Source organism: Thamnophis elegans, chromosome 1 (genome assembly GCF_009769535.1).
Source record: "Thamnophis elegans isolate rThaEle1 chromosome 1, rThaEle1.pri, whole genome shotgun sequence".
Lineage (NCBI taxonomy): Eukaryota > Metazoa > Chordata > Lepidosauria > Squamata > Colubridae > Thamnophis > Thamnophis elegans.
In genome coordinates this window covers 46,496,575-46,521,474 of record NC_045541.1, presented here as the reverse complement: position 1 = coordinate 46,521,474, position 24,900 = coordinate 46,496,575, and the positions used below count along the sequence as shown (strand labels likewise).

Sequence of the window (24,900 nt, the reverse complement as noted above, 5' to 3'; positions counted from 1 at the left end):
GTAAAGGTGTGGTTTCTTTAAGTTATCCCTTCCAAATACAATGAGGGTCCCCAAGGCAGATTCAAAACATTTTTTTCCTGCTTTCGATCCACATGTGGCACAACTGTAGCTGTAAAACCCTAGTTATAATTCACCGGAAGCTACTTAGACGACAGATCACATTAAAAAAAACACACACAAAAAAAAAACCCAAGCTTCACCACAGTTTGAGTGCTGTGAAACTCATTTTGGGCTTTGGTCCCTGCTTTTACAGTTTAAATATTGAATACTAAACCCTAGCCCTAAATTGTTAGTTATTCACGGAGTATTGCAAGGTCTTATTTGACTTGGTTAAGCATCTTGCGAAAAAGCCAGCCTACAACGTATTGCGCATCTGGAAGAATTTTAGGACTCAACGGACTCAAATGACCCTTTGCGGTGGTCTAGTGCAAGCTGGAGCGCGATACTACAAATCCCATCATGCTTTGCTCCATTTCCCTCCCTCCCCCACGCAGGGAGTTTTAGGACGACTCTGACCCATTTCTCTGGCTTGTAACATTATATCACGGCGCATATTCATCCAAGCAACCCTATATCTATAGTCAAAAAGGACCCCATCCCGACTCAGATCCACTCAGCTTAATGCTTCAAAACCAATCGTGCCGGTCGCAATGACGTCAATAGGTGGGGGGAATAGCGTATGCCGGGTCGTTTAAGTTCCAATTGGTCCTTTAAGAGCCGTCGCTTAGGCAAGCTGCGGTTCGTCATTGGCTTACGGCGCCTGACGGGCGTTTTCATTCGTGGGCCGCATTTTAGACCATTCAGCGGATAGCTCCAAGGGAGAGATGAGTCGATGATAAGAGGGCCGCGGATTGCCGAGTGGCCACGCCGGCTGCCAGTCACTGGGAGGAGTGGTTGCGATTGGTCGCCAGGACCCGTAGAGGGCGGTCCTCGGTGGCACCCGCGGCAGGAGCGGAGCCGCTGTAGGGGGCTGGTGATGGGGTTAATTCCCCCGCGTGTGTGAAGCTCCCTTCGCAAGCCGGCCTTGCCGACGTCTTCTGCTCCTCCCCTCCCCCTCTCTTTCCTCCCTCCCTCTCCCCCCCACGGACGGGCAGTTCGTCATCCTCGCGGCACTGCGGTAAGTTACCCCCGCGTTCCCAGTCCTTTTACCAATCGCCCGGTTGTGGCTGTCTCCCCCCCCCCGCGTTTTTTTTCTCGCGGGTTGCACAAGGTTTGCAACTCCCCGGCTGTTCGCCGCGGGCGATTGTCCCGTTGCGAATGAAGGGAGCGCGGCTGCTCTGGGGCTTTGCAGCAGCGACGGCGGCGCTACCCCAACCAGCCATCCTCCACCCCCCTCTCCCGGGCCTGCATTTGGACGGAAGTGTGCGCCTGCCTCCTGGATGCAGTTGGTGCAGTTATAACCCCCCCCCCGGGGGGGCCTTACGGTGATGGGGGAAAGCATTGCCCCTTGTGGGCAAAGGGATGCCGGAGTTGATTCACTCCCGGCTTGCCATGTGTGGGTTGCCTATCCCAGACGCACATGTATGTCTGCACACACTCATACACAGACAGACAGACAGAGTCTGCGTATTTCGCATACGCGCGCGCGCGCGCACACACACACACACACAAGTGACAAGTCGCTGCTTGTACTCATGGCAAGCACTTCTCATATCCGGAAGGCTGGGATTGTCACCTCGGGGCCTGCAAAAAAAAAAAGAGAGACACATCTCTTTCCCCTTTACCTTCTGCTCTTCCAACATTTTTATTTATGTGTATAAATACATACCCAAGAAGCTATAAATCTTCATGGAAACTGGACATCCCCCCAAACTCTCCAAAATATAAAAGTATGGCAAGGGTTCCAAGTAATACCTGCAAAAATCTGTGGTGATCTGTCAGCCTCGCTTACCCAGAAGAGTTAATTTTTTTATGAACTAAGTAAATTAAATCTAGTTCTCTTTCCCTCCCTCTGCCTGCCTGCCTGCCTCCCTCCCTCCCTCCCTCCCTCTCTCTCTCTCTCTCTCACACACACACACACACACACAATTTCAACCCCAGTTTTCATGACCATGGCAGTGATCATGGTATGTTGAGGAGTTGATTGCACAGATTTTTGTTTGTATCTGTTCAAATGAAGTGAGGACCTAGTGGAAATGGTCAGAAATCCAAATAGAGTGTTAGGGATTTGTGTGTGTGTGTGTGTGGAATTTTTAGGCTTCTACTGTGTTACATGGGACCTAAAATATGTAATAAGAGGCAGGGTATTTGTGAGTCTGCTTGTCTTTTTTTAGCTGTCCATATAAGAAGTTATGATGGATTATGGGGACAAGGAGATTCTGTCTGCTTTAAACAGGTGTTAAGGGTTAGTTTGTTAGTGCCCAGACAGTGTGTCTTTCCCTTATCCAAGATATGCGCTTCCCATACTGCCCCTAAAAGTTGAAATAATGCAAAATGCATATTTCACACAGAGCTATAGGCTTGTTTGTTTAATGTATATCATAATATAAATGCTTCCTTTATCTGTGGATACTTAGTGACTTGTTCACTCCCAAGAACTTGTGATATGCTGTTGTCTCTAAAGAACAATGCAAACACGTGAAAGATTGTGCCAGTCTACTGTAGCACATTGATTTAATCCAAATCTATTTGTCTTATTTCCTTTCCATCCAGTTAAGTTTTAACTCCCTTTCTAAATAAAAAACTAAACTAAACATGAGTCTTGTCAGGACTGAGTGGAGATATTGTCCTCTATGTTTGTATCTAAGATATGTTCAGCATTTCCAACAGATGAATCCTTGTCATAGTATGGGGAAGGAAGGTGCCTTTTTCTCAAGATGTTAACTTAAGGCCTGAAAGTAGAAAATGCTGAATTGGCCAATGCTGTGATTCAGGTAAAAAGAACTTCTGTGAATAAGAGTAACAATTACTCTTATTTTTAAAATTGATGTTTCATTTTTGTAAAATTTATGGTGCAATATTAGATATATTTTCAACCAAGTGAACACTTTTGAAATTGAGACCAAAAATTGATTGAATTTCTGTTTGTGAACTATTGGTTATTTTGTTTTTACAAAATACAATGAAATGTCATTTCTTAAAATATTCTGATAAAAATAACTTCTAAATAATTCTTTTGATTGAAGATAATATTTAAGGCATACTAAATATGCTCTCTTGAGTTCATGTCCTCACCACTTAGTTTTGCTCAGCTGGCTTATGTGCAACATAATTTGCAATACAATACATAACATTTCACACACTGTTCATTTTTGCTTAAAAATTACTTGAAGCATTCTAGAATCTAGTGCCATTTTATTTCAGATTTCCAACTCAAAATTTTCCAGAAAAAAATAACTGCAATTGCTATAAAGCAGTAGTTAAACATACATATGTAGTTCAGGGATCATTTGAAAAATGCTTTAAATCTCAGTAGACGATTTAATAAAATCATTTTATTATACAAATCAAAGCATACCCATAAGTTCTAGCAGTACATGTGTCTGATTTTTTCAGCAAAGTTCTGTGAAATTAATCATGGTATTAACCAATTTTAGCCTCTTGTCAGTACCTGGAATCATATTGTCTGTTCAGTTTTCCACAAAGCATCTTAACAGACCTTGCTTCAGTGATCTCTCCCAATCTTGTTGAAAGCCTGTACTTAATATGTTCGTACTTTGTATGGAGATTTAAATATTGATGTATTTTAGAATAGATAGATTTAACATTGGGATTTATAAATGCGAAAACATTTGTGATGCTATCTGTCCTTCGAACCCTTGCTCAAAAGCCCAAGAATAGGATGTCTGACCAATATTCATACAGTCTTATATTATTTTCCTAGATATATGGGTATATCCCTACAGGGTATTTTGATAATACAAATACACCTTTTAAAGTATTTATTATAACCTGCCCTATATATGCTCCAAGTTTCTTGTTTGGTGCAATAATTCTATATTTACATTATGTTCTGATCTTAAGTCCTCTTGTAGCCATCTTGACACTTGTCTGAACTGACTTTGTAACATTGAAAAATGGATTGTATTTTACTAAATTAGATACCTTTTAGCATTTTACCAACTCAGACAGTTTTTCAGTATGGGAGTGATAATTATACAGTCAAATTAGTCTTTCAAAAAAAATCTTTTTCTGTAGGAAGATAATCCTTTGAAGCACTATTTTGGAACTGCCTCAGTGAATCTATTCACAAAGAATTTGAATTAGATTTATGTATTATCACAATTAAAATGTAATGCTTGGGTTTTATGTATCCTTTGATCAAATACTCATTTTTTAAAACAACCTCTATCTTTTGGAGCTTAACTGAAAAGCAGATAGCCAGCTTTTTTTGCCTTTATTGAAATTATATTCCTTCTGTTCATGATTGTATTTGGCACTATGTAAGTTGAAGGCCAGATAGTAGAGATAAGATACACCACTGTCGATTTTTAGCAGCCTCTTCTGGTGACATACAACTTAAAATGGAGCTAAATGTAATGACTATTACATAAGGATAATTTAATTTTGTGTGTGAAAACGGTCTAGCAAATACTGTAATTTTATAGTTTTGATGAAAGTTATGAGAAGTGGATTTTGTTTAAAGGAAGAATATTTGATTTCATTATGGTGAATGCAGTGGTGATTGTATGTATGTATGTATGTGTATGTATGTATGTGTATATACATACATACATACATACATACATACATACATACATACATACATATATATATATATATATATATAGTTTTTCTTGTCCATGATTCTGGTTGTACATTTTTACCTGGCAAGCACATTTGTATAATGTATTCAGTCTGCTTCTGGTATTTTAAGAAGTAATGATCACGGAGAAGTGTGTACTGTTGTGTGTAGTTCATTTTTTTCATGTAGAGGTGGAATCTTAAAAGGAGAATTTATGACATTTATCTACCCAGATCAAAATTGTAAAATGCTAAAGTTCAAATAAGCCGTCTGACTTGCTGTGCGCCTTCTGTTAGAGTACCAAGCTATTTAAACAGAAAGGGAGGAAGCAATGCATGGATGAGAGGAGATTTCCTCTTTATGTCCTCCCCAGCCATGTTTGTGTAACGGAAAGTACAGCAGCTGGACCCATCATAAGACCCAAAGCAGAGAGAAATGACATGGAATTTTGCCAAATGGAATTTGCTTTGTGTATGTGTCTATGCTGAAGATGTGTGTCACTTGCCCTTAGGGATTTTTTTCTAAATTCTATGTTTAGAGTAAAGATGCATTTATGCCGTAGAGAAATCTTGTTTGGGCACTGTTAGAAATGGTGTTCAGTTCGGTTATTTCATTCCATTAGGTGGATAGAAAAGAACCAGCTGCCACAGAGCACACATATTGGTAATTTTTGTCTTAAGATTGGGGAAAATATCTAGCAGGCGGCTTCTAGGTTTATCTCTTTTATGTGTAAAGAGATAGTTTAAAGTAACTTAAGAGCAAATGAAATGCTTAGTTGCACCAGTTTCTCCAAAACGAGCTTCCTCCATCCACTGACTCATTAGTGGGATAGGATAAACTTAGCACTTTTCCCTTCAGCAATATTCACCTAGATTCAAACTGCTTTTGCATTTAGATCCTTGTTTATAACCTCGAATGAACTCAGTCAAGCAATCATTCCTAGCTTATAGTATTGTGCAGATCACAGTCAGATCAAGAATTCTTTCTATGCTTTCCCCCTTCTTATTTTCTTTCTCTCCATTGCCAATTTTCTTTGGAGCTGCTTCGATTTGTCTTAAGTAAACTTAACTATTAAATGGAAATCATGAAAATAAAATGGGTCATTGCAACCAATCTTCATTCATAGTTTTATAATCCTGAAATAATAATCTAAACTGGATTCATCTTGTTTTTTGAGCTTCTTGACTAATGTTCATCTCAAGCAGTGAGATGCAAAAGTTGATATTCCAATTGCTAATAGACTGGCTGGATTTATCCTTCATATAGATAGTCTTTGATTGATGACCACAATTGAGCCTAAAATTTCTGTTGCTAGGCGAGACCATTGTTAAATGAATTTGCCCTATTTTACCACCTTTCTGGTAACAGTTGTTAAATGAACAACTGTTAGCAACATGGTTGTTAAGTAAATCTGGCTTCCCATTGACTTTGCTCATTAGAAGGTCTCAAAAGGTCACATGACTCCGGGATACTGCATCTGTCATAAATATGAGCCAATCGCCAAGCATCCAAGCAAATGTTTGAATTTTGAACATGTGACCATGGGATGCTGCAAGGATCGTAAATGTAAAAAAATGGTCATGAGTCACTTTGTTCAGTGCTGTTGTAACTTTGAATCATCTCTAACCCAGTGGATGTAAGTCGAGGACTACATGTACTATATCTTAATGTGGCTTGTTCAGGTTTGCCTTGGTATGTGAACATGGTCATTGGGGCTTTTTCTTGGTCTTTGAGGGATTCTGTTTAATGACATTATATTACAACTCTAGAGTTCTACATGGAGTTTGAAGCAATAGTTACCCTGTCTATAAATCTTACTCTTTATTTTTGGAAATCAAATGTAATGAAGTATATTAAACTAGTATGTTTCCCCATTAACATAGTTGATGCCATACTGTATCTGAAATAGCAATTATGATTTTACTCCTAATTATATTACCAAATTATTATTTTTTGCATTGTGTTTGCTTTAGGTATGGGCCAAGCAAAGCACAGTTTATTAAGGTAGTTTTTGTATCTATAAGATGAAGACAGTGATGAATTTTTGCTGATGCATTCTACCTGCAGGGTAGATCTTGGGTCAGTTTGCTAAACCATGTTTCTCTGTATGAGACTGTTCAGACACAAACTGTATTTGTTACAGTCATAGTTCCCAGAACTAACCCAGTTGTCTTGGTTCACATGAAACATACTGTAACCTAAACTAAATGTAGTAACTGGGTTTATATAATATTAAGAGGCACAAACTAGAAAGCCATCTTTTGATGCAATGAATTGTGCAAAGCCAATCATAATCAGAACTTCATGATCTTAGTGTTACAGGATTGAAAACTACATTTTGACCAAAGCTTGCATTCCTATTTTGTTTCTATAAATGGTAGTTTTTGCAATGCTAATTAATTAAATTGCAAACTACGCTGTAATATATATCACTATTTCTTAGCAACCTGTGGCTGCTAAGTATTGTAGTTCAATGACAGTTTTCCTGTCCCTGCTGTATGGGGTGGAGATATTCACTTCAAGCAAGAGCAGAATGAGTGCAAGCAATTATTTGAATTAAGGGGGAGTTGATTTAATTCTTCATGGGTAAGATCCTCTCCCTATCATATATTACATCTTATGAGATGATATAAATTATGTCATCTGTAACATTTGCTAGTGTGAGCACCAGCTCACTTTAAAACACTGTTTAACGTTTAAAAGGCTACGTGGCTTGGGATCCATGTTTCTGTGATTTAAAATACTTAATATTTATCTTAAATTCCCTCTATGGTGGCACTCTGCAAATGAATATTTCTGCCACCATTGCGACATTTTTATTGCCAATGTCCTTTTCTATAAAGTTACTGGATTGCTATGAACTGGATGGTTTCGAATGAACAAATGTTCATTCTGTATCCTGAAGGTAGGGCCCATGGACAACAATTCAGTATTTATTGGCCAGTAAAGGCCATTGTAAACAAGTATAAAGGTTATGTATTGCACAAAAGTGCCATGGCATGAGGGAAAATAAATGATGGGAAAGATAGTAGGCCGGATAATAGGATAATAGTCCTCAACTTACAATCACAATTGAGACCAATATTTCTGCTGCTAAACAGTTATGTGCGTTTTAACCTCTTTTACAACCTTTCTTGCCACAGTTAAGTGAATCGCTGCAGTTGTTAAGCTAGTAACACAGTTCTGAAGTGAACGTGGCTTCCTCATTGACTTTGCTTGTCAAAAGATCGCAGAAGGGAATCACATGACTCTGGAACACTGCTAGCGTCATAAATATGAGTCAGTTGCCAACCATCCAATTTTTGGTCACGTGACCATGGGGTTGGCTGCAACGGACATTGGTGTGAAAAAAGTCACAAGACACTTTATTCAGTGCCATAGCAACTGGTCACTAAATGAGCTGTTGTAAGTCAGTATGGTATTGGAAAGCAACAGTTTGGGAGAAGAAGCCCATCCAGTTGCCAGTCTGGTGGGTTTGGGCATGCTCTGTATAGGGGCATTGGGATCCTGCAGCTGCCACATGCCATGACTTGACACTCTGGCTACAGAAACCTTTTTGCACAAAGACGCCTGACAAGTCATTGGCGGTCGTGGGACAGAATAGACCTCAGTTTTTTCAGGATTCATATCTGGCTCTATGAGCCTTAAAACTCTTCAAAGTGCCAGTAGAGCAGGATGCCCCTTCAGGGAGGTCAAAACAACTGGCTGCACATCTTAAATCTCTAGCCAATCAAGTATTTTACATCAGATATTTATTTATTCTACCGATAATACTATATATTCAAATTTCTGAAGTATGTATCATTTATTTATATATTGGTTTAATAATGATACAATATAACAACAACAACAACGATGATGATGATGATGATGATATTGACCGATTATATCTACCAAGAGCAGAGGGTGGTCGAGGACTCCTACAAGAAAAACAGACTGTGGAAGAAGAAAAACACAGCTTGAATGATTACATCCAGAAAAGTGAAGAACCAATGATTAAGGAAGTAAATAAAGGAGATCTTTTGAAGACAACTAAGTCAATAGCTGAATATAAGAAAGAAGTAATTGAGAAGCGAGCTGAAAATTGGAAAAACAAAGCTATGCATAGCCAATACCTGAAAAGTATTGAAGGCAAAACTGACCAAAAGCTAACTTGGAACTGATTAAAATTAGGAGCATTGAAAAAAGAAACAGGAGGCTTTATTTTGACAGCTCAAGAACAAGCCTTAGCCACAAACTGCATGAAGGCAAAAATTCAACATGTTTTCCAGAGGAGGGGAGGGAGTGGTCACCTGTGGGTATTCTCAAAGCCTGATTGGTCCAAAGACTGAGAGCAAAGCCTTAAATACTGGTGCTTTCCAATCCTGGCCCAGATTCTCTCAGTCTTTTTTGGTCCAAGCACTGTTTGAGAATTCCATAGGTAGGATTTATTGTTGTTACAATCTGGTTTCTATTTGGCTTCATTGGGCACTTTAAAAGTTTTACTAAATTCCAAATTGTGCAGCTGTGGCCCCAAGGGACAGTTATCTGCCTCGGGCGGTTGGGGAGGGCCCTGTGGGGTGTTCTGCCTCCCCCCCATGGGCCTGGAGCCTCAGCCCTATCCCCGGGGGTGCGGGGGTGCCAGCTCCTTTATCGGCGGCTGCAATGGCAGCTGCGTGGGCCGTAAAAACCTTGAACAGCAGCAGCGGCGCCACAAGGCGTCTCCAAGCCGTTCGCGGAGCCGACGATCATCGGATCAGCTTCCGCGCTTCTCTTCTTTGTTCCCTGGCTGCGAGTGGCCTCAGGGGGAGGGGGTGCGAGCCTGAGTGCCGCGTGGCCTCCCCTGATCTCTCTGGAAGCGGTGCAGGTGTCTGAGAGCCCGGCTGAGCCGCTGGAGGCTTGATTTGGCCGCTGGGCTGGTGCGGAGGTGTCTGGTGGCCATTTTTGTTGCCACGTGCGCGAGGAGCGCACTTCGATCTGCGGCTGCTCAGGCCTTATTTATCTCAGCGTGCTGAAGGCCTCGGTCCCGGTGGGGCCTATAGATCCTTGAAGCCCTCATTCCAGCATCGGACACGTGAGTAGTCATGGACGAGGGGGCTGTAATTCCCCAGGGCCAGGAGGTGGGCCCAGTCGGGGTGGAGAAGGCCTAGGACAGGGGGCGGAGCAGGGAGTCCCCCCCCCCAAGTGCTTCGACTGCTCAATGCCCATCTAGGTCCTCCACTAGGGAGGAAGCCAGAAGCACAGGGCGATTGAGAAAACTTTTGCAAGGGCCAAAAGACAGGCCAGGTCTACTGGGCCTTTATCCTGAGATAGATCCAGGTCTCCTCTGGGGCCTCTTTCAGCACACTCTTCTCCTAGGGGATTTAGCCCGTCTTCTTCTCCCTCGGTCTCTCCGGATAGGCCTCATTCCTATTCCAGGAGGAGAAGGTCTCCCTCTCCTTCCCCTTCCAGGGATCCGTTGGAAGGTATGTCTAGGGGGCCCTGTCCCTCATGCAGATTGGCTCCTCAAGGGCCTAGCTCTGCCTTTGGTGATGTAGAGGATTTGGATAACCTCCCTGAAGGTCTTAAAAGGCTTATTTCTGCAGCCCTTTCAAGGGGCATTGCCCAGCAGGACAAGGGTTCCTTTTCTTCCAGGCATGGGGGGCTTGGCAGGGCCCAGTGTCGTGCTTCCTCTTCTTCCATGGTTAGTGAAGCTTCTTTTTTGGGGGGGGGGGAGAACCTCCAGGACATGGGCTTCTCGGATGATGAGAATGCAGGCCTTTCAGATGAGCCCTCGTCTAAGGGCCTCTTTGTTCCAGCCATGTTCAAAATCCTCTTGGACAAGGCAAGGCAGACCACCAAGGTAGGGACGCGAGATCCTTCGGTGCCCCCGCCTAGGGATCCTGACATGGCCATGTTTTCCGCCACGGCCACAAACAAGGAAGAGATTCCGGCTCCTCCCCTGTTTCTAGAGGTCTTGACCAATCAATAGGCTCGCCCCTCCAATTTCTCAGCTCCTGGGAGTAATGACCGCCGGCACTATAACGTAGAGCAAACCTTTGCTCAAGCCGTTCAGCTGCCTGCCATAGACACCCCAGTGGCCGCCCTTGTCTCCTCCTCTCCGGTGGTTTTGGTCAATGCGGTGGATAAGTTGAAGCCGGAGGATAAGCATGCAGAGCTTACCTTGCGGAAGAATTTTAATGCCACAGCATGAGCTATCAAGTCCGCAGCCTCGGCCTCCTACTTTAACCGCGCCACTGTCATGTGGCTTAAGAAGCTCCAGGAGCACATTCCCATCCAGGACGAGCGCTCCACCAGGATCTCTTTAAGATCATGGCGGCCTGCCAATTCTCTGCTGATGCGACCCTGGACACGGTCAAGTTTGCTTCCAGTGCCTTGGCCACCTCTGTCACCTCTCGTAGGCTCCTTTGGTTGCATCACTGGCAGATGGATAACAAGGCAAAGTGGGACTTGGCGGCCGCCCCTTTCAAGGGGCCCAATCTTTTCGGGGAGGCCCTCGTCCCCATCCTATTAGAGGATAAGGACAAGAAGAAGGTTCTTCTTTCTAATGCTAAGAAGCCCGAGACTAAGTCACACCCTTACCGTAGGCAAAGAGGGGTGGGGATTACGGCTATAATCAGCGTTTTTCTTCTTTCCAGTCTGATAGCAGTTCCCCAGGTCGTCCTTTCAGGACAGGAATCGTTTCCAGAGCCAGTCCAGGCAGCCCTTTCATGGAGGAGGCGGCCGTCCCTACCGCAGGGGGAAGTGATTCAAACCCGAGTCATCCCATCGGAGGCCACCTCTCCCTCTATGCGGATCAATGGGACGAAATCACGTCGGACGCTTGGGTCCGAGCCACGGTTCGTCATGGTCTCCGGTTAGAATTTCTCTCCACCCCTCCGAACCTCTTCAGGTCATTCCCTCCGTCTCGGAGCCGGGAGCGCCGACACCTGATGGATCAGGCGATCGCGCACCTTCTCGACATTCGGGCGGTAGAGGCAGTTCCTCTAGGGGAACGAGGCCTGGGCCACTACTCCAATCTATTCGTGGTTCCGAAGAGCACGGGGGACTGGAGGGCGATTCTAGACCTCAAATGCCTGAACAGGTTCCTGGTGTACAGGCGTTTCAAAATGTCCTCCCTGAAATCTATCCTTCAGGGCATCAGGAAAGGGGACTTCCTGGCCGCCGTGGACCTCACGGAGGCCTATCTTCACATACCTATTCTGCCCGCTCACCGCCGGTTCCTGAGGTTCTCGCATGGCACCCGCCACTACCAGTATAGGGCTCTTCCTTTCGGGCTGGCCTCGGCTCCCCAGACCTTCACGAAGGTTCTGGCGGCCCTGGCGGCTCACCTGTGCTCCATTCCAGTGCGGCTCCAATGTTATTTGGACGATGTCTTGGTTCAGGCGGGGTCTCTCCCTCAGGCCATCTCGGACCTTCAGCTCACCATTCGGAGCCTTCAGCGCCTGGGCTTTTTGGTGAACTCTGCCAAAAGCCATCTTTCCCCCTCCACGCGTATTCTCCACCTGGGGACGGTCATAGACTCCAGGTCGGGGGTGGTGCGTCTGTCCCAGGAACGTCAGAGCAACCTTCGTCAACTGGCAGAAAGCGTTCGTGGAAGGCGGTTCGCTTCCATCCTCTCTCTATCACAGTTATTGGGCAAGATGGTCTCTTGCATCAGGATTGTTCTGTGGGCCAGGCTTCACCTTCGGCCTCTCCAGTGGGAGCTCATCCCCTTTCAGAGGGGGCGATTGAGCAATTCTCTTCGGACCCTCCGTCTCCTGGGGGGGTCCGGGTCTCTCTGGCGTGGTGGCTTTCTCCCGCCATTGAGCGTGGCTGCTGCTTCTGGGAACCGGACAGGGTGACCGTCACCACAGATGTGAGTCTGTTCGGGTGGGGGGCCCTGGTGGGTTCTCGGATAGCTCAGGGCAGGTGGACAGCCTCGGACCTCTGCCACAACATAAATTGGCTGGAGCTGAAGGCCACACGCCTGCTCTGAGTCACTTTCAGTCCTCGGTGGAGGGGCATCACGTGCTTCTCCTGACGGACAATGTGGCCACCAAGGCCCACGTCAGTCGTCAAGGGGGGACCCACTCTCTGGCTGGAGGCTCTGCGGCTGGGCGCCTGGGTGGAGAGACACCTACTGTCCTTGGTGTCGGAACACATCTCCTGGCTATCCAACGTCCAGGCAGATTGGCTGAGTCGGGCGATTCTGGACAATGGCGAGTGGCAGCGGACCTGTCAGAGGTTCGGGACTCCTCTGGTGGATCTGTTTGCATCGCCCGCGAACTCCCAACTTCCTTGGTTTTTCACCCGTTTCCAATCCAGGTCGGCGGAGGGCACGGACGCCCTCAGGAGCCGGTGGCCCCCGGGCTTTCTCTATGCATTTCCTCCCATTCCCCTCGTCCCAGGGACCGTCAGGAAGGTGGTAGTGGAGAGGGCCCTGGTCATTGTGGTGGCCCCCTATTGGCCCAGGAGGCCCTGGTTCGCAGACCTGGTCCAGCTCTCAGTGGCCCCTCCCTGGAGGATTCCGCGGGGGGAGGTGGTCTTGCTGCAGGGGGCTCTGGTTCACCCGGAGCCCCAGTGGCTCCATCTGACTGCCTGGCTCTTGAATGGCGGCTTCTAAGGGGGGCTAATCTCTCCTCCGGGGTCATTCGTATCATCGAGGTGTCTCGGCGTCCATCGATGACCCGCATTTATAATTCCACCTGGACGGCCTTTGTCCGGTGGTGCTCTCCTTTGGGCATTTCTCCCAATAGGGCCACCATTCCTAACGTCTTGGATTTCCTTCAGAAGGGCCTTGAAAGCGGGCTTTTGCAGAATACTTTGCGCCGCCAGGTAGTGGCTTTGTCTTTGATCCTAGGGGGGGGGTCTTCTTCCCTCTCCCATGTTCCCCTGATCAAGTGTTTTCTGAAGGGGGCGGCTAATCTCAAGCCTCCCCCCATCCACAGGTTCCCCATGTGGGATCTTCCCCTGGTGCTCAGGGCCTTGACAGGGGCCCCATTCGAACCTCTCCGGTCTGTTCATCTACGGTTCTTGTCTCTGAAGGTGGCCTTCCTGGTAGCGGTTACCTTCGCCCGACGTATTTCAGAACAGGACAGGGTGGTGCTTTGCCTTGATCCTACCTTCATCCTGAAGGTGAATACTTCCTTTCATAGGGCCCAGGAGATCGTCCTGCCCGACTTTTGCCCGGGTCCGGCCACTGACAGGGAGAGGCTCTGGCATCGGTTGGACGTCCGCCGCGCTCTGCGGATCTACCTCCGGCGGACTGAGGGGGTCCGTAGGTCAGAGGCCTTGTTTGGTTTGTTCCAGCCGGGGACGCTGGGTTCAGAAGGTTTTAGAGAAAAAGTCAAGATCTTGTGGGACTTCAGAATTCAGACTGACAGGCACTTGGCCCACAACACAACTGACATAACAATAGTTGAAAAGAAAAAAGTATGGTTCATTGACATTGCAATACCTGGAGATGCACGAATTGAAGATAAACAGCAAGAAAAAATCACAAAGTAACGGGTCTTGCAAATTTAAGTTGAGCGACTGTGGAAAAAGAAATCGTGTGTTGTCCCGATTGTAATTGGAGCCCTTGGAGCAATACCTAAAGGACTACCTCACTATTTGGAAATTTTAAATTTATAAGACTTGAACATTCTGATTTTACAAAAAAACATCCTACTTGGAATAGCTTATATCCTCTGATGTTACCTTAATACTTCCTAGGTCCTTGGTTAGGACTCGAGCTGTTGAGCTACCAACCAGCCCCAAAGGCTATGAATCTCACCAAAGATTAACATAATAATAATAATAATGATAATAATAAGAATGATAATAATATCATAATGTTTACAGTAATAAACGTTACAGTAATGAACAGCCAGCTTGGTGTAGCGATTAAGATCCCAGGATAGAACTAGAATAGAATGAGTTCTAGTCCCACATTAGGCATGAAAGCCAACAGGGTGAGTTTGGGCCAATCCCTCTCTCCCTCTAAGCACAATTCACAGGGTTGTTGTATGGAAAATAAGAGGAGGAATGTGTATTTTGCATGGTAGCTGCCTTGAGTTATTTAGAAAAATGAGGTTTTAAAAATCAAATAATAAATAAGATATAAAACACATAGAATAATGTGATAGTTTAAACATGTTAAAACATACCCAAGACATACCCAAGTAAATATACAAAAATACAAGAAAAGGAAAAAATTATTTACAAGAAACCTAGCTGAAAAAAGTTCTGTAATTATGTTAAAATAGAAAAAAATCCCCCAAGGAGAATGTTCCTACAACTTAAACTAGAAAGTCTTTGATGCTCTTCAAGCTGATTTTCTGTATTGGTAGACTAGACTGCCTCAAGATTTAATATTAAGTTCTGGCAGGCCAACAGAAACTGTTTTTTAGCTCTATTGTGTTCAAAGATTTATCCTCAAGACACCACCTTGCATATGGAAATAATGTGGTAACGAATTAACTACATAAATGGTAGTTTGAGAAATAAAAAGAGTTTGGCCATAATGTGCATATTTTTAGAGATTTTTTTTTTGGTTTCAAAATGTTCATGCACATCCTATTTTAAACTGTTAATAAAACCATTATGTTAGATTGTCTGTTGGTGTAGGAATTTTGTGAAAGTGATTGGGACTCTGAAAAACATTTTCATCTTATAGTATTTGTGCATTTTTAAAGAGACTACTCTAATGATTTGGGCATCTACTGGCAAAATGACTGGCTGATTTGTGCCAATACTTACATATTATTCAAAAAACATACTTTATGGACACACGAAACAAGTAGATTAATCTTGGGTCTAATTAAACTAATGTTTTGCACCAAAAGCCAAATGCATTCAAATGCATTCTCAGGCCACAAAAGGGCATTCTGTTTTCAGTCTCTTATCAGATTCTCTGAGATCTCTGACTTTGACAATATAATGTGTTCATGTTCAAGCACATGTTCAGTGTGTGCGGGTGCGCGTGTATATACCATGTATGTATGTGTGTGTGCGTGTGTGTGTGTGTGTGTATATGTATGTATGTATGTTTGTTTGTTTATTTAGTGTCACAACCCCTGGTATGCCCCAATTATGGGAGGAAGCTAACTGCTTCCATTCTCTGTCCATCGGCTCGTCACAAGAGACCATCCAGACAGAAAGCCCAATATTTTACTGTTGCCTTTTGTTACATTTGTATTGTATTTATTTCCCTTTATTTATTTACCAGCACAAATGCAACACACACACACACACACACATATATACACATACACACACACACACACACATACACACACCATATATTTATACTATAAATGTATAGATATAGATAGATATGCACTTGAATACTACCCACAAACTAGGCATCATTTCTGAGTTTATCATTCCTTTACAAAAAACGTTGACACATCTGTTTGCCATTTTGAGCATAATAAACAATACAGATAGACCTTGCCTTGCGACTGGTCACTTAGTGGCCATTCAAAGTTACGAGGGACCTTTCCAGGACTACTTACAACCTAGATTCAATGCTTCAGTGGCTCCCCCCCCCCAGTCACATGATTGAATCTTGGGACTCAGCAACAATCCAACATTTACTGCTGTTTGCGGTGTCCCACAGTCATGTGACTACAATTAATGGCTTTTTTTATGTACACTGACATTTCCTTCTGGTTTCCAGCAAAAAAACAAAAACAAACCCAGTGTAGATAGTGCTCAGGATGACTCCAGGGATTAGTCACTTTCCTGTTAGAATCCAACAGAAATATTTGGTGGTGGTGATCATATGATCACAAAGGTTTGGGTAAACTCCACTTAGTAACATATGCTTCTTTAATCCCAATCTTGTTCTTTGGTGAGGAACTTGTTTGGATATCTTTCAGAGATGTGACGGCAATTCTTTGGTTGCCCAGGTGATCATCTAAAAAAAGTAACATTTTTCTTTCCAAATATAGTGTGGGTTGCTGATAGTTTTAAATGCAGAAAATTTCTCTTCAAAAGAATGATCAGATCTCTTCTTAAAACTTTGACCTCAATACATGAGGTATATTATCTATGTCTTAAAATTGACGTTCACAAATTACTAATAAAACTAATTATGCGAAAAAAGCAATCAGATTGCTGAGTTACTGAACTGAAAGGAATTTGTTCCCTCTCTCTGTCTCTCCATCCTGTGAACTGATCTGGGTTCATAAAACTGGTGTAAAAAACACTCTGCACCTGAAGGGCAAGTGAGCAAAAAAGCATTAGAAAAAAACTTAGTCGGAAGAATCGGTTATTAATATGCACATTGCATTATACTCTAAAAATAGAATGCTCATAGAGAACATCTTAATTAGCTAACTTTATCTCTTATATCATATTAAAAAATGGAGAAAGTTCAGAACTCGACTCTCCATATATGTTTTTTTCAAGAGCCATCCATTTTGTCTGTGGAGATCCTACAAGTTCATCAAATGTATCATAAGCTGGTTGAACCACTGAAATCAGATTTTGGTTTGTTAATAAGTTTTAAGATTATTATACCCCAATAGGCTTGCAAGCATTTAATTGGTTAATATCTGATTTTAACTCTGTGATTTGTCTGAGCTGTAGCTACACTACAAGCGTATAACAGAATGTGGGAGTGAAGTTAAAATCTCATTTTAAGGGAAATTTGAACCTGGCATATGGATTTTGTTTTAGAAATTTGAATCCTCTTAAAAAAAAAATTTACAGTGCTAAAAGGAAAACAAACAATTGGCTGGAAATGTTTTATTTTGGAGACATTGCATGAGATTAATTTCAGTCTTTAACATTTACTGCCCTAGACTAGACTGCCCTTGTTTAGAAATAGCAAAGCTAGAATGTGGCTGGTTCTTTTCGTTTTGGCTTAGTGAACCCACCCATTAAAGGTTAGTAGTGTATGTAAACCAGGAAAGATATCTTTTTTTAAAAAAAATGTTTATTTAAGAAAATGTAATATGGTTGTCCAACTCACTCTCAATGGCTCCTGGCCACTTACAAAGATAAAAACCCAATATAAAAAAAATAAATAAAAAGCAATACCCCCCCATTCCACCCACCCACCCACCCCCAGTGACAATGATCAAATAAGCCACTTGATGGGCTCCAAGCCACTCTAGGTTAGACCAAACTAGGCCTTGCAGAAGACTGTCATACTGGGGTCAATCTTCTCTCCAAGGAGATAATGTTCCATAGGAAGAGAACTAACATGGTGAAGGCTCTTCTTCTGGGTCCCACTTGATGCATCTCCTTAACAAAGAGAATCCATAGCATTCCCTGCCATCCCAATCTGGTGGGCCAGGTACATGTGACAGGAAAAAGCAAACCTTCTAATAACCTGGTTCCAAGCCATGTAGGGCTTTAAAGGGGACCTTTACCTTTAAAGGGGACCTTTACTACCTTGAACTGGATGCAGAAGCAAATCAGCAACCAATGCAGCTCCCGTAGGATAGATGGCATATGTGCACATCTAGGCCTGCACAAAACCATGAGGGCTACTGCATTTTGAACCAATTGAAGCTCCTAGATATATTTCAAGGGCAGCCCTATGTATGAACCCCGTAAAATATAAACAATAAATGAACAATAAAATATACTGAACATTTATGGCTTAACATTATATGAATAATACACCACAATTACTTCTACTTAAAAAAAAAGGAATCTAGTAGAATTACTGAAACTTTATTATTTTGCCTTTTATGCTGGGCAAGTAGGATAGTTTTTAAAAATTCACTGAAAGTACCTGTACATTACAAATCATGACCATTAATACCTTTAATATGGATTTCACATTAACTGATTCTTAATTTTATTGGAACTGTCATGTATATGTTCCCTGGGGAATATTTTATTTCTATGGTCATTTTTAAATCTTGGATTATAATAACTAATAAATTGGTAGCATTTCATTTGTGTTTTCCCATAGACCAAAAAATACTGAAAAAGGAGAATGAGCCAAGAACAAACTCAAGCCTTAGATCTAGATGTGCAGGGATAGAAGTGAGCGCTCACAACTTTGCTACATTGAGTTGATGTATCAACCTCCAAATACTTTTATCCCAGAAGGCCCCTTTCACAGAATATCTAGACAATCCTGCCTTTGATGATGTGGTTGGGCAGATTCAGTAATATTCCCAACAACTCTTTATGTATTGACCTTTGCTGAAAATTCTGGGAATTTTAAGTCCATTCCCCCTGGATTTGCTAAGGCTGGGAAACCCTGCTATAGATCACTCTGTAGGGGTATGGCTGGAATCTAGTCCATTAATAATGTCCATTTCACTGATCAATGGGAAAAGTTGTATAAAACCAATAAGTAAGAACAAAGAAATATATTCCACCTACATATTTCTCATTTAAGGCGTTGTTAGCTATCTCCTTGCCTTCCATCTCTTAAGTAATTTATTTCTGTTTGCTTCAGAACTTCTACATGGGGCAAGTTAAAAGGTGGACAATCTTTTATTTGCAGGTCAAATATGTGCTCATTAGCAAGTGTGTGTGTGTGTAGTGTGGGATAAAAGTGGGATAAAAATCTAAAAAAAATATTTACAATTCAACTTTTTGATGCACAAAAAAACCTATAGTAAAAAAAGAATGTCTGGGTATGTGTGTGTATACACACATATATACCCACTTTTTAAACTTTATTGTGTTTTTTGTCAGTCAAAAGGTAGAACTGTATTTTTTTTTACATTTTTATCCCATTTTTTCATATACAGCTCAGGATGACAAATATACTAATACTCCTTCCTCCTCCAATTTTCCCCACAACAGCCAGGTGAGTCAGACTGAGAGAGTATGGCTGGCCCAAAGTCACCCAGATGGCTTGGATGCCTAAAGACAGTATAGCTCCTGGTTTCTAGGCCAGCATCTTAACCACTATACCAATTTTTCCAGTAGAATTGAGGGAGGGCCAGATTAGCTTGCATATAGGAACAGACTTTGATTTAAATTGGTAAGAAAAAGCGAGAGTGTTAATTCTGGCTATTCAACTGCTTATGTCATAGAATAGCATGGAATAACAGAGTTGGAAGGGACCTTGGAGGTCTTCTAGTCTAACCCCCCTGCTTGAGCAGGAGATCCTATACTGTTTCAGACAAGTCGCTGCCAGTCTCCTCTTAAAGAAAATGTCTTGAAAGAGATCCCACTTACCTGAGAATGGGGTGTCTTAACCATATGTGTTTTTTCATATTCTTAGAAAATTTCTGCTTTTACGTGTTCATTGACATTTCCTGTAAAAGCTTGTCCACATTGGACCAAAAGCCATTTTAGTGCATTAAAACTATCTATGTTTTGAGTAAATCTGAGATTATGTATCTTAGAAAATGCTCTTGTTTTTTCCCCTCAAGACATGCATCTAGTGCATTTTTAACTTCCGACAGACAGTAAATAGTATGCATGACTACTGCAACCACCACACAATATGCATGACTACCGCAACCATCATATAAAATCTTTCCCCAGCCATTTCTCTGCAGCAGCCATTAGATGATTACTTATGCCGAATTATTTGAGTCTTAAGACCAGCTACAATATTTTTCAAGGCTTTTCCTTTGACAAATTTATAAAGTTCAGTTGACAGCATGCTGCAAATGACTGCTGTCAGGCTGCTGTCTTTGTTGGTGGGTTCTGCTGAACAGTAAGTGCTGAAAATCCATATGTTTTTAAGGCAGGAGAAAGAAATGTGAGGAGGGAAGGGAAGGGGTAGAGAGGGGAGAAGAGAGGAGAAGAATGTTATAGTATTGGAACATTCTAAATTTCTAGTCATCAAGTTTCAGAAGCCTATGTCCTATTATAGTAACAAAGTCTTAGGAAAAGCTGAGAAGTCCTAGCAGAAGAAATTCCTTCCCTTTTTCATAATTGAAATAGTCAAAATGCAAAACAAGGCACTGCTCTCTGGCATCATTAAGCCAGTCTCAAAAGAGTTTTATAAGTCCTTTTCTTTTACACTATTATAACACGGAGGAAGGATTCAGATAAGGGAAAAAAGTTGGTGGCATTTTAATTAGATGTCAAAAAAAGTTGTGCTTTTGTAGCAACGTCAGTCCTTTTGGATACCATCTGTGGGAATATTTCAAGCTAATCAGTTTTATTTTCACTTGTCTTCACAAAGTGTCGCTACCCCCTCTAAAAAAAGAAAAGAAGAGAAACCTTAACAACCATTTTTCCAGCATCTTCTGCCTATTACCAGCCCTTCAGTGCTTGCTGCTGAATTGTTAAGAGCTCAAGATAGCTTCCAAGACAGTTCCCCTTGTTCCTCTACAGAGACGGGTGAAGGCGTTGCTGACATCACAACATAACAGTTGTGATTTTCGATCATGGCTGAGGCTTCAGCCAGTACCTTAGCCAAATCCTTCAGCAGCTACCTGCCGAATATCTAAACATCTAAACCTCGAACAGTGTAAGGTTTTAGCAGCAGCTGAGCTCTTTCCCTAAGGGGCTCTGCACAGTTTCAAGAGAAGCCAAATGATGGAAACTGTATCCTCAGCAACTTTACCACACTACATGCCAGTATGATGAAGGTATGCAATTTCTGAAATATCTGGTTTTAAAAAAAATGGAGCAAACTTGGCTCTATTTATAGAGTTCTTTGTTTTTCGGCAAATTTCTTCTTTAAACCTTTCTAGAAAAAAATCTATATGTTTATCTGCATGCTTTATTTATTTCTGCAAATAGATATTCAGTTACACTGAGAATGTAAGGAAGATTACATTGTTGCGAAATGTATAGGTTTTATATATTTGTAATATATAATTATATAAATAGATAAATTGTCAGGAATATGCTATGCCTCAATAGAGGCAGAGATTTTTTAAGGTTCTTTTTGAAAATACAAAACTGGGACAGAAATGTCTTAGTTTTACAAAAGATCTCAAGGCATTTCCCCAAAAGCTTATATGTTGTTGGGGAAAAATCTCATTTTAATGTGCTTTGTAGCCGTAAAGCAATTAACAGCTGATTGCTTTATATGTCTGTTCAGAAATAATATTTACTGAGAACAATAGGAACTGTTTCCAGGAAAAAAAAGCATGAAAAGAATCGACAAATAATATATTTTGTGATAGTGCTGCAAAAGCAGCCCATGGGGTGGGGTTTGAGGGGGGAGATAGGAAATAAATAGTGATTTTTGCAAAATATATTTTTTGGTTTTCAGTTTTTACCTAATAAAAATGCTATCTTAGAAAACACAGCAATATAAATAAGATACATGGGGAAAGAAATATATTTTATTTGCAGGGCTTGAGATATTTTGCCAGATAAAATTATGCAGTGGTCCATTTGTAATAGGTCCAGTGCTATGTAACTAATACAGTTGGTTCTAATAAAATAAATAACATGTTTGTGATTTATTAACGTATTATTTTAAAACTTCAGAGAAATAGAACTTGATGTCTTGTTCCAAATGTTCCTATCCATTTCAGTGCAACCGGTAAGCACACTTAATCTTGTGTGTTTTACCTAGTCCAAACTCATTAGTATTGTGATATGCTTAAATGGTTTAAGATCTAAATATTTCCTTTTTAATTTTTAACCACTGCTATAGATTTATTAGCTAGTGATCCATAACAGATAATAGGATTTTTAATTAAAACCAGACTTTAAAATATGTTGAAAAATGTATCTTGTAATTTTTAAAATACATGTGCACAACCTCTATTTGAGATGGTGATCAATTCTGAGAGGTTGGTACCCAGAACTAAACAGAGAACACCTCTTTAAATAATATTGGTTTGTGCAAGTTCATAAAAAGTATCCATTTTTCTCATTGAAAATGATGTTTTGTTGGTCATAAATAATTAAATGTCGATGTAGCAATTGAACTAATGTGGGTAGCATTGTGTTATGTACTAGAAAAATGAATTACATTGCTCCCTGTTTAATAGCCCATGTTTTCTTTGCCTTAACATTTTATAGTTTGATTTTGGATTTTGATAATACCTGATTTAAATGCATACTAGCTTGTGGAAGGGACATATTTTGTATCAAAATTGATAATGGAAGTCAGTACAGGAGGAGATCCCAATAAATTTCAATAATAGATCATGTACATCATATCAATATGAATACTTTTATTGAAAAAGTATGAATTCATGTACAGTGTTGTAATATATTGTCATAGTGATATACAAATGAAAGCAGCATTGATAAGAAATTCAGCTGCTAAAGCTTCATGCTTTTCTCTTCTCTTTATATCTGAACATTAGCATTAGTGATTACTGTAATCTTTCTTAAACGAATTGCTTTACTTGTTCTGTTGGTTGATGAAGTTAGCTATCACGATATTATAGAAAATGATAATTTATTTGGTGTTTTGATATATGCAAATGGGTGTCTGCTTGTAGAACAGGAATTTCCCTTCCTCTCATCTCTCCTCTTGTCCCTGCACCTGCTGCTAATATTCACTCCTGTAGCTCCTCCATCCCCCACCAAGTAGATTTATGAAGGCTGCAGGGGAGGGAGAAGAGAAATTTGATCAATCAATATTGCTCTGGTGACTGAATTACACCGGGATTTGGAGACCCGGAGGATTTGGAGACCTTTGGTTTTATCCTTTATTATTGTTTGTTACTATACTTAATACAAGCAATATGAAATCAAGATTTTTTAAAAAATTGCTTGGGATTCTAGTCTAATCTGATAAATAATTCAAGAAAAATCCAAGTGTTCTAATTTGAGAAGGCAAATTTAAGTAGGAAAGGACAGAATCCAGTAATTGCCCCCTGATAAATTGAGCTCTCTTCCTATTGAATCATTTTTCCCAAATAATTGAAATATAATATAATTGGCTAGCACGGATGGTGTTGCCTAGTTTGGGTAATGAAACGTCCTCAATAAAACAACCAAGCTCGGTGAGCACCAAGGACCCATCATAATTGAAATATCTCCTATCTTTTGAAGTTTCCTAGAGATTGGCATCCTAGTGAAGGACAAATTGTTACCCTCTATTTCTTTTTGCAGAGGCATCAAGTCATAGAAAAACACTACATACTAGGCACCAATTACACTTTTAAGCAGTTTTCGATTTTCTCATTTAAATCAGTAGGATCAGAAGGTGTTCAGTGAAATTGCTTTGCAAGAATTAAGTTCCTCTTGTTGAGCTCCATTAGACAGTTTATAAAGCTGAATAAGCATGTTGCTTTACAAATAGGACTGCGGGAATTGCAAAGGGATGTACCACTACAAATAGATATTAAATATAGGAATATAATTTAATTACTAACTGGAATACTGTCAGTACATGAACAAAAGTTCATAATACTCTTTTAGAAAAGCAAGATTAAGAAGAAGCTGCTAGAAATGTGAAATGCTGTGATAAATATAAATAGAGTGAGATCCTATCCTTGCTCATCAGTAGACAAGCATTTGGGAAACATTTGGGAATATGGAAGTGCCAATTACGGTGGTGATAGGGGGGGAAAAACATCAGGGACATGAAACCAGCTTGTGAATAGCTTGTGATATTTTTACTTTGATATTAAAATTAACACACTTCATCCATTAAAGGGCGAAAGACTTCTTAGTCCCAATATTCAATGATGGATTGACTGACCTGCTCAGTTCAGCGAATGCTCATATTTCTAGAAGTTTGTGACAGATGGATACAATGCATGTTTGTAGTCAAGCTCAGTTCCAAATGATTTCATGTATTTCTTCATGAACTTTCATTTTTGAAACACAGGGTAGTGAATGGCCATTGCGCTATTCCAGGATTTTTTTTTCTGCAGTACTTCTCAGTCTGTCCCCCAGTCCTGTGTCTCCTGTCTTTCTGGTGCCTCCTATCCAAGTATCAATTGTGACATATGATATTTAAAAGTACAATATAACTGATCTTTAAATGTTACAGTAAATACTGTTTATGTTACATTCTGAAAAGAATATTTACAGTAGCCAGTTCAGAAACGCATGGTATTGTGCTTAGAACATATTAAAACTAGGTACAATGCTATAGAATAGCAAGATCAACGTGGCTTAGAATAAAGTAATACGGAAAAGCTATGCGTGATTACCTCTTTGTGATTACCTCTTCCTTTCTTCTCCGTATTGTAAAGTGTTTGTCCTAGTTAGAATCTTAAGATATTTGGTGTAGCTATTGTTGTTCCAGGAAATCTCTTTACTTGGATGACTATGGTTAAATGACATTTGGGGGATTTTTTGTTTCCTTTGTAATTTTAATATCTTGACTGGCTTTCAACTAACCATTTTAAAGAGTATTACAGATCTGCTGTATTTTCTGCTGGGTCTGTGCTTTTAAAGAGGGCATCACC

General features: G+C 41.2%; 1 protein-coding gene across 8 annotated transcripts in view; it reads left to right on the top strand.

Moving 5' to 3' along the window:
* Nucleotides 1–928: 928 nt before the first annotated feature.
* Nucleotides 929–24,900, top strand: part of R3HDM1 (R3H domain containing 1) — a 91,373-nt gene continuing 67,401 nt past the window's right edge. For all 8 annotated transcript variants that reach the window (XM_032215397.1, XM_032215354.1, XM_032215346.1 and 5 more), the window contains exon 1: nucleotides 929–1,117. The gene's annotated coding sequence lies outside the window, so the exon portion shown is untranslated. The remainder of the gene's footprint in view (nucleotides 1,118–24,900) is intronic.